We start from the raw sequence: 10,904 nt of genomic DNA, 5'->3' as shown, positions 1-10,904 counted from the left end.
TTGCCTTATGCCCACACATGCCATGTGTTTACAGCATCCCCTGCTCATTGAAAAAACAAAAAGGGGGAGATGTTGGGGATTATTAAGGCCTTGGGAAGGCTGCCCTTCCGCCAGCTTTGGGACAATGGAAGTCCCTCCCACCTTCTGGCCTCCACCCCTTGGGAGGTGAACACATGCGTGCCACCATGATGGGGTTGTCCCGCCCACAAAGGGAAGTTTCGTGATGTCACTTGATGAACGTGATCCCTAGCCTATGACTGGCCCTTTGGCCAGCCCCCTTTCTTTCCCGCCATTACTTCTATATAAGTGCCTTTCCATATTAAAGTCTTTTGAGACGATTCCCACCACCGCCGCGTGTCCCTGATGCCTTCCTTTTCGCCTCCGCCCTTGGTAACATGTAAGGGGACTGGGGGGAGGGGAGGCTTCAGCAACCTTTCCTCAACTTAGCGCTTGCCCATGTGAGCACGCCTTGGGCCTTCCGCTGGCGGAGGGCCAGGCTGAGTGCTCTTTCATAGAGTTTGTGGTTACCATTCTCCCCGTGGGGGGAGAAAGGGGTTGTCCAGACCCCAACAGTTAGAATGGTAGAAAACTAACCTTGAGCAACACAGATAACAGAAAAACCCAGGCCCTACATTCAACACCTAGGACTATCACTTTTGTGTGTGTGTGTGGTTTTTTGTTGTTGTTGTTGTTGTTGTTTTTGTTTTTTTGCCAGTCCTGGGCCTTAGACTCAGGGCCCGAGCACTGTCCCTGGCTTCTTTTTGCTCAAGGCTAGCAACTCTGCCACTTGAGCCACAGCGCCACTTCTGGCAGTTTTCTGTATATGTGGTGATGGGGAATCGAACCCAGGGCTTCATGTATTAGAGGCAAGCACTCTTGCCACTAGGCCATATCCCCAGCCCTGACTATCACTTTTATAAAGGCAGAAGTGGAGCTGTGGTTCAAGTGATGAAATGCTAACCTTGAGCAATATAGCTGAGGAAAAGCACCCGGGCTCTGATTACAAGCCCTAGGACTGGAATTTTCAGAAAGTTGGCTCAAGTAGTATGTTAATCCTGAGAAATACAGCTCAGGGAAAGCACCCAGAACCAGAGTTCAAGTTTCATGAATGGCACAAAAAGAATGGGAACTGGAGCTGTGACTAAATTGGTAGAATGCTAACCTTGAGCAAAATAGCAAAGGGAAAATGCCTACGTCATGAGTTCAAGTCCTAGGCTTGACATGAAGAAAAAGATTGGATGTGGAGTTCGGGCTCAAGTGGTAGAATGCTAACCATGAGCAAAATGCCCCTAGGAAAGCACCAAGGTCCTTTGCTCAGGCCCTAGGACCAGAACTAAGAAAAAAAGTTTAAAGTGGAGCTGTGGCTCAAATGGTGGAATGCCAACCTCTAGCAATATAGCTTCAGAAAAGCACTCAGGCCCTGAGCTCAAACCACAAGACTGGCACTAAAAGAAGGTTGGGAGTAGAGTTGTGGCTCAAGTGGTAGAATGCTAACCTTGAGCAAAATAGTTCAGTGAAAGCACGCAGACCCTGAGTTCAAACCCTAGATGGGGCACTAAAAAAAAAAAGTTGCAAGTGAGCTATGACTCAAGTGGTAGAATGCTCACCTTGAGCAAAATGGCTCAGGGAAAGCACCCAGATCCTTAGTTCAAGCCCTAGAACTGGCACCAAAAAGTCTGAAGTAGAGCTGTGGCTCAAGCAGTAGAATGCTCACCTTGAGTAAAATAGCTCAGTGAAAGCACCCAGGCCCTGAGTTCAATCCTTAGGACTGGCACTTAACAGGAGTTAGAAGTGGAATGTGGCTGGAGTGGTAGAATGCTAACCTTAATGAAAGTAGCTCAAGGAAAACACCCAGGGCTTGAGTTCAATCCCTAGGATTGGAACTAAAAATAAAGTTAGAAGTGGAGCTGTGGTTTGAATGGTAGAATGATTATCTTGGACCAAATAATTCATGAAAAGCACCCAGGCTCTGAGTTCAAGCCCTAGGACTGGCACTAAGAAAAAACTTGGAATTATAGCTGTGGTTCAAGTGGTAGAATGCTAACCTTGAGCAAAATGGCTCATGGACAGCACCCAGGCCCTGAGTTCTAACCCTAAGGCTGGCACATGAGCATGGGTACTCTCTCACAACACACACACATACACACACACACACATACACACACACACACACACACACACACACACACACACACCAATTAGATCTGATGAATACTTTTGGCAAAGTGTCAAGAAACAAAATTAACATTTAAATATCTATATTTTTCTATATACCAGCAACAGATAGAATGAGAAAGAAATTGGATAAACAATCTCAAAACAAATTTATTTGTAAGTAACTTAACTAAAGAGTAAAAGACCTCTCCAATGAGAACTATAAGAGTGAAGAAAGAAATTGCAGAAGACACTAGAAACTGGGAATACATCTTGTGCTCATGGGTGAGCACAACGAATATTGTAGAAACAAATAACTACCTAACACAATCTGCAGATTAAATGAAATTCTATCAAAATCTATGTCATTCCTCACAGAAATAGAAAAATCAGTCCCAAAGTCCATATGGAAGCATAAAGACCCCAATATCCAAAAAGAATATAAAGAACAATGCTGGAATATCAGAGTACCTGGCTCCAAATTATAGTGCAGTCATAGTAATTTTTTTAAAAACATGGTACTGGTACAATATATGCATATATTGAAATTTCACGGTGGAAACCCCTTGTACAACTAATATTTGAAAAGATTATTACCAGAAGATTTCTTCACAGAGATAAATTCAATTTTATATATGTAGTCTTTGGGTTTTAAAAATATCAAATAATTCTGGGTGCTAGTGGTTCATGCCTGTAACTCTAGTTATCCGTGGAAGCTGAGATCTGAGGATCTCAGTTTGAAGCCAGACCAGGCAGGAAAGTCTTTAAGACTTTTATCTTCAATGACTCACTAAAAAGCCAGAAATAGTAGAGTTGCTCAAGTGTAGAGCACTAGCCTTGAGCACAAAAGCTCAAGGACAGTGCCCAGGCCCTGAGTTCAAGCCCCAAGACTGGCTCCAAAAATGAAAAATAGACGTGTGTGTGTGTGTGTGTGTGCACATATATTCCAAAAGTAATTACTTGGAGTTCTTAAAAATGTTCCTTGACAGCTGGGAATGTGGCTTAGTGGTAGAGTGCTTGCCTAGCATGCATAAAGCCCTGGGTTCTATTTCTTAGTACCACACAAGCAGAATAAGCCAGAAGTGACACTGTCTGTGTCTCAACTGGTAGAGTGCTAGCCTTGAGCAAAAGAAGCTCAGGGACAGTGTCCAGGCCCTGAGTTGAAGCCCTAAGACTGGCAAAAAAATTCCTTGAGTGACTGGGAGTAATTTTGTATTGTATCCTTTTTGGTTTATGTTCTATGACCTTAGTTCCTATCCAGTTCCTTCCCTTAAAAATCACCTTGTATTAAGTATAGTGGGTATATCTACATGGGGACATACCAGCAGTTAAAAAGATAACACCATCTCTTTTGCTTTTTGTTTAACTCCACATATACTACCCTGGGAACAGCTATGACTTGTACTATTACCAACTTGACAATGGAAGTTCAGTGTTTCATTGCTGAACCCTGGAGGTAGAAGTTTAGCTCTTTGCTAGGCATCACAGAGTTAGTACGAAGCAAAGCCTGGGTTGGATCTTGTTTTGACTGACTTGTTTTCTACCAGGGTTGGTTTGTATCCTTACTTGTCTTTGCTAACAGTAGTCCCATTGGATGACTTCATACTACCTCCTTCTGCCTTGATACTGCCAAGTAGAGAAGCATGCTTTATATCACCTTCTTTTGGGAAATAAGATGGTGAATGCCATCCTCCAGCTTGCCTCTTCTAACATCAGGTCTGTGGAAAAGCAAAGTATCAAGTAGCATCACTTTACATAATTTCATTGCTGCCAGATAAAGGTAGAAGTTGAGCTTTCTGCTAGGCCTCACTGACCCCACAAAAGCACAGTTCCCTTCACACTGCTTCCCCCTGCCCCACTGTGTCTTTGACACCTCATTACCATTGGGCCAGGCTGTATATTCTGTTCCTCCCTTGAGCTTCAACAGGGAAAGAGTGCTGACTGGTATTACTTTGTATTGCCTATTTTTGGGGGGGCGGGGACATTCTTTTTCTTTCTCCTGTGCCCTGTTGATAACAGAGGTTGGAAAATCACTTTGCTAAATAATGCCTGTTGCAGTTGGAAGAATATAAATTCAGCTTCTTTGGGGAACCTGCTTATAACATTTCTAATGGAAGAATTATAACTCATACCACCTATTGCTTTTGGGGGAGAGGTGGAAATTTAGCTGCCCATAAGTCCCTGCTAACACCAGGGGATGGAAAAACAATGGCCAACTAGCAGTACCTTGTTACTGTCCCGTGGGGGTAGAATTTTAGCTCTGTACTTAGGCCCACTGACATCAGTGGGGAAAACCAAATACTGACTAGCCCTGCCTTTTACTGCTCACTCTGATTAACTGGTACTGAGTCAGGATGGAAGTCCTGCTGCCTTCTTGGCTCCAATGACAGCAGTAGGGAATGGACTCTTAGTTCTTCATTAAGTTCTATTAACACTAATGGGTCTTTTTCTGTGCCTGTTGATAAGTTTCAGTTGCAAAGTTCTCTAGTACCCAATCTGGAGTGTTGAAGGCAATATTCAAACAGGTACAGGTGGCTCACCCCTGTAATCCTAACTACTCAGGAGGATGGACTCTGAGAATAATGGTTCAAAGCCAACCCCAGGGGTTAAAAAATGAGAAAATTATATCTACCATTAACCAGCAAAAAGTTGGAAAAGGAAGCATAACTCAACTGGTAGAACTCAAACCTTGAGTGGAAAAAAGAAAACTTGAAAAGCCTTGAGCTCAAGCTCCATACCAGTATCTAATATAATAAAGGGAAAGAAAGATAGACAATGGACAGTGAGAAGGGAGGGAGGGAGGGAGGGAGGGAGGGAGGGAGGGAGGGAGGGAGGGAGGGAGGGAGGGAGGGAGGAAAAGAGGGGGGGAGGGAGGGAAGGAAGGAAGGAAGGAAGGAAGGAAATAACAAAGAAAGAAAACAAGAAAATGACCTGAAGTTTCAAGGTCCCTAAGCAGTTCCACACCTCCTTTCTACTCTGGAGTCGTTTTTGTTTGTTGTACCCAGGCATTTAGCTGCAAAAAAAAAAAACTAAGGTAGAAGCTACTTCATCCTGTCAAGACTCCATTAGTGTATTTCAAGGTTTCATTTTCTTCTTACTATTAGAATATGAAGATAAAGTCAATATAAATAAAAGCCAGATTCAGATTTCAAGCGTGTTGTGTGTGTGTGTGTGTTTATGTATTGATTAAGTGTAACTGTAGGACTATTTGAGGGGATGAGGGAGACAAAGGGAGAGGAAAAGAGAATGAGAGGTGAATACATTGTTTCTATGAAGATGGTGAAAGCTGTTAAAAATAAGGGGGAGAGATGGGGAAAATAGCAATAGAGGGGTTAATCTGATCAAAGTACAATGTATGCATGTGTAAAATAGCACAGTGAAACTTCCCTTGTACAGTTAATATATATACACTAATAAAAAGATGGTTCTGTTAATAGCAATGTTAAAAATAATATGAAGATATAATTAATTTTTATATACTGATGATGTCCAAGGATCTTACTAAATTGATACGATTGGCAAAATCTATCCATAGATTCTTTAGGACTTCATATGTGCACAATTTTGTTGCCTGACAGGTTTTTCTTTTCCTTTATAATCATTTCATTCCTTATGACTTTATACTTTTTAGTGTATTAGCAAAACTTCCATTGCAGTTGGGTGCCTATGGCTCAGATCTGTTATCCTAGCTACTCAAAAGGCTGAGATTTGTGGATCGCAATTGCAAGCCAGTCCAAGTAAAGTCTGTGAGACTCTTATCTCCAACTAACCAACAGAAAGCTGCAAGTGGAGCTATGGCTCTAGTAGTAGAATGCTAGCCTTGACTAAAAAAGTTCAAGGACAGTGCCCAGGCCCTGAGTTCAAGCCCCAGAACCAGAAAAATAAAATCTTTCATTGGAACAATTGATGTTATGATAGAAGACATACCTATCTTGTTCTGAAATCAAATAGGAATTTATTTAATATTTTAGCATAGTCTGCTATCAATAGCGTTCCAATCTATTCCAAAATAGCCAAGATTGAAAAAAAGCACTATGGACCATTGGTGGCAATACAAGATGGTGGATTAAAAGCTTCCTATGTAAATTGGAAGAATTATACCTCAACAGCAACAAAAAAAAACATAGCCAATATGTTACTGAATTTTGATAAGCCTGAGAGCATTGCTGCTAAAATAAGAACTAAGACTGTTCTAGCTCATCATTTTCAAAATTTTGATTATCAGTAAACAATAGAAAAATCCAAAGGGGATATAAATAGGAAAGGAGAAAGTTTCATTGTCTATGTATGAAAATAGTATGATTCTGTTCTTAGAAAACCATAATTGGTCAGGTGGCGGTGGCTCACGTCTATGCTCCTAGCTATTCAGGAGGCTAATGTCTGAATATCTTGGCTCCAAGCCAGCTTGGGCAGGAAAATTCGTGAGACTCTTATCTCAAAAAAAGCCACAAGTGGCTCAAATGGTAGAGCACTCGCCTTGGGCAGAAAAGCTCAGGGACAGTGCCCAGGCCCTGAGCTCAAAGCCCAAGATTGGCACAAAAAGAAAACCATAATTCATCACCAAAAGACGATTAGAACCAATTCAACAAAATTAACTTACAAAAATCAGTAACTTTCTTTCTTTCTTTTTTTCCAGTCCTGTGCTTGAACTCAGAGCCTGTATGCTGTCTCTGAGATTTTTGTGCTCAAGGCTAGTGCCCCACCACTTGAGCCACAGCGCCACTTCCGGTCCAATAACTTTCTTATATACTATTGATTAATTTACTAAGAAAGAAACTAGACAATCCCTTTCACAAGATCCTTTTTAAATGTCTAGGTATATCCGGGCTCTGGTGTCTCATGCCTGTAGTCCTAGCCACTCAGGAAGCTGAGAAATGAAGATCATAGTTTGAGGCTGGCCTGTGCAGGAAAATCTGTGAGACTCTTATCTTCAATAAACTACCAAAAAAATCCAAAGTAGAGCTGTGGCACAAGTGGTAGAGCACTAGCCTTGAGCACAAAGAGCTCAGAAACAGCACACAGGCTCTGAGTTTAAGCCCCAGGACTTGCACCAAAAAAAAAAAAATCCTAGGAATAAACCTAACCAAGGAGATCAAAATCCTCTACAACAAAAATTGTAAAACCCTGAATTGGGGCTTAGAATATAGTTTAGTGATAGAATGCTTGCCTAGTATGCATGAAGCCCTGGGTTCAACTCTTCAGTGCCACAAACACAGAAAAAGCCAGTGGGCTCTGTGGCTCAAGTGGCAGAGTGCTACCCTTGAGCAAAAAGGAAGCCAGGGACAGTGCTCAGGCCCTGAGTTCAAGCCCCAGGACTGGCAAAAAAAAAGGTATTGCTCATATGGCCATCCAACCTAAAGCAATCTACAGATTCAATGTAATCTCTCATCAATACACCAATGACAATCATAAAATTCATATGGAAACAGAAATGATCGTGATGAGCCAAAGCTATCCTGAGCAAAAATAGCAATTCTGGCCAGGCACTGGTAGGTCAATCCTTGTGATCCTGTGATCTGAGAATCACAGTTCTAATCAGCCCAGGCAGGAAAACTTGAGACTCCACCTCCAATTAACTGCCAAAAAAGCTGGAAGTGGAGTTGTGTGTGGAATAAGTGGTAGAGCTCTAGCCTTGAGCAAAAATAAGCTCAAGGACAGTGTCCAGGCCCTGAGCTCAAGTCCCAGGACCAGCGCCAAAAACAAAGAAACAAATTCTGGAGGCATCACAATGCTTGATGAGAAAATATACTACAGAATCCTAGTAACAACAACAATATGATACTGGCACAAATCCAGATACACAGACACATGGAATAGAATAGAGTACCCAGATGTAAACTCATGCATCTATAGCCATCTGATTTGTTTTGTTTTGTTTTGGGCTTGAACTTGGAACCTGGACACTGTCTCTGGGCTCTTTTGCTCACTCTACCACTTTGCGCCACAGCACCACTTCCGGTTTTGTTTTTGGTTTTGTTCTTTTTTTATTTATTATAAAGGTAATGAACAGAGGGATTGCAGTTACAAAAATAAGATAATGAGTAAATTTCTTTTTTTTTTTTTTTGGCCAGTGCTGGGGCTTGAACTTAGGGCCTAAGCACTGTCCCTGCCACTTGAGCCACAGCGCCACTTCTGGCTTTTTCTGTGTATGTGGTGCTGAGGAAGCAAACCCAGGGCTTTATGCATGCCAAGCAAGCACTCTATCACTAAGCCACACTCCCAGCCCCATAAATTTCATTTTAAACATTTTACCCCCCCCCCTTGTTTTCTCCCACTTACCACTCCCCACTCCCCCCACCAAGTTGTAAAGTTCATTTCCAACATAGTGTCTAATGAGTATCATTGTTGCATTCCTTCATCCTTTGTCCTGCTGTTTCTGTCTTTCCCTTTCCTTTCCATGGATCAGATAGGCTTACATACAAGACAAACATTACCGAAAACTAAAACACAAAGAAAAAATATGAGGGCACCACATTTATAGAAAATGGCCAGAAGTGACTCTGTGGCTCAAGTGGCAGAGTGCTAGCCTTGAGCAAAAAGAAGCCAGGGACAGTGCTCAGGCCCTGAGTTCAAGCCCCAGGACTGGCAAACAAAAAGCAAAGCATCTGGTTTTAATATTCATATTATCAATCTTCTAAAATAATTACTCAATAATAAAACAGAAGCCAATAGAGCAAAAAGTAGCACCACAAGAAGTATAGAAAGTGTCCTATAATAGTAAAAATCTGTCAGAATCAACTGTTCAGAACTCTGGAATCTGATTGTAAGAACTTACAAGATGGTGGTATCAACAAGATGACTGAGTAGGAAGTTCCAGGCCCTCATTTACCCCTCAAAATGCATTTCAACGAAAAGGTATTATAACTCATGTATAATTATAGGAAATAATTATAAACTGGCTAAAATTATTTCCTAGGAGCCCAGGCAAGAGATGATTGGTTAAAAATACTGTACAGTAGACTAGCTCAGGCCTTATAAGAAGACATCAATGGAGTCCAGTGCACAGCTCCTTCTTGCCCCGCTGTCTGCTCGCCGACAGCACCGCCATTCGAAGTGCCCCATGTGTGACAAGGAGGTGTACTTCGCTCAGCGAGTTACCTCGCTGGGCAAAGACTGGCATCGGCCGTGCCTTAAGTGTGAGAAATGTGGAAAGACACTGACCTGGGTGGGGGGCATGCCAAACGCGAAGGCAAGCCCTACTGCAACCATTCCTGCTACTCTGCCATGTTTGGGCCCAAAGGCTTTGGCCGAGGTGGGGCTGAGCGCCACACTTTCAAGTAGACCCAGGTTGTAGAGATCCTATCCTCAGCCATCCACCCAGGTTCCTGGTAGCCCTTCATACTCTCAATAAAACCAGAGTGCTTTCACAGCCAAAAAAAAAAAAAAAAAAGATGTAAATGAGATTTGCAGGAAAATTGACATTTAAAAGCAACTATGCTATATCGCCTCTGCACATTACTTTAACAATAAATAAATTAAGAAAAAAGAAAATGCATCCTATAAAAAGCAATTGTGGAGAAGGTGAATTTTTTTCCAAGTATACTATATGCATGCATGGAAATACCACAGTAAAACTGCCTCATATCACAAATGTATTTTAACTCCACTGCATTAGAACTCATTTATAATTAATTATAAGAAATAATTATCAGCTGACTAAAGCTAAGGCATAACTTCTGCAGTTCGAAATTGCTATTTGTCTCATAAAACAAAATGGAGGGGCTGGGAATGTGGCCCAGTGGTAAAGTGCTTGCCCAGCTTACGAAGCCCTGGGTTCGGTTCCTCAGCACCACATAAACAGAAAAAGCCAGAAGTGGTGCTGTGGCTCAAGAGATAGAGAGCTAGCCTTGAGCAAAAAGAAGCCAGGGACAGTGCCCAGGCCCTGAGTTCAAGCCCCAGGACTGGCAACAAAAAAAATGAAACCATAGAAAAAAGTAATGTTAGCTCTCCTCCGCAGAGGCAATATACCTATATTTATATCTAGGTAGGTAGATAGATAGATGGATAGGTAGGTAGTTAGGTAGATAGGTAAGTATAGTTTCTACCTAAGAAACTCTTACAAATCAAAGTAAAAGCTGAAAACATTTAAGATTTGGACATTCTGTTTAGAAAGAGCATCTACAAGTAGTCAAGAAATATAAGAATATTATTAGTCTCATTAGATATGAAGAAATAATACACAATATGCACATACATAAGAGTACACATACAAAAATAAAGTTAGAAGTACAATAACTCATGGTGCTGTGATAACTCTACATATTTTTTGTGTGAGTCCTGGGGCTTGAACTCAGGGCCTGGGCACCTGTCCGTAACCTTCTTTTGCTCAAGGCTAGCGCTCTACCACTTGAGCCACAGCTCTACTTCTGGCTTTTTTGGTAGTTAAGCAGAGATGAGAGTCTCATGGACATTCCTGCCTTGCTTGGCTAGCTTCAAACTGTGATCCTCCAGTCTCAACCTCCTGAGTAGCTAGGATTACAGACTTGAGCCACCAGCTCCTGACTACTCTACATATTTAAAGGTTGCTGTTAACACCCTTCCCCCATATCAATCCTCTGCTAACTCCTTCATGGTACATCCTATTTTTAGTCCTCCTTTTTGTGAACAAGCTGTAGAATGCTGACTAGTTAAGTCTTCCTTGGTCAACCAAAATAGTTGTAGAAAAATCTTTTCCCTGAATATAACTTCTAATATCTTGTGCAAGCAACCATTTTGGAGAAATGGTTCTGTCTGTATTTCTAACATATCCT

General features: G+C 41.8%; 1 pseudogene; it reads left to right on the top strand.

The window, feature by feature from the left end:
• Positions 1-9,142: 9,142 nt before the first annotated feature.
• Positions 9,143-9,515, top strand: LOC125343063 (annotated as a pseudogene).
• The last annotated feature ends 1,389 nt before the right edge of the window (positions 9,516-10,904 follow it).

Source organism: Perognathus longimembris, chromosome 28, assembly GCF_023159225.1.
Source record: "Perognathus longimembris pacificus isolate PPM17 chromosome 28, ASM2315922v1, whole genome shotgun sequence".
Lineage (NCBI taxonomy): Eukaryota > Metazoa > Chordata > Mammalia > Rodentia > Heteromyidae > Perognathus > Perognathus longimembris.
This window is presented reverse-complemented; position numbering and strand designations above follow the sequence as displayed.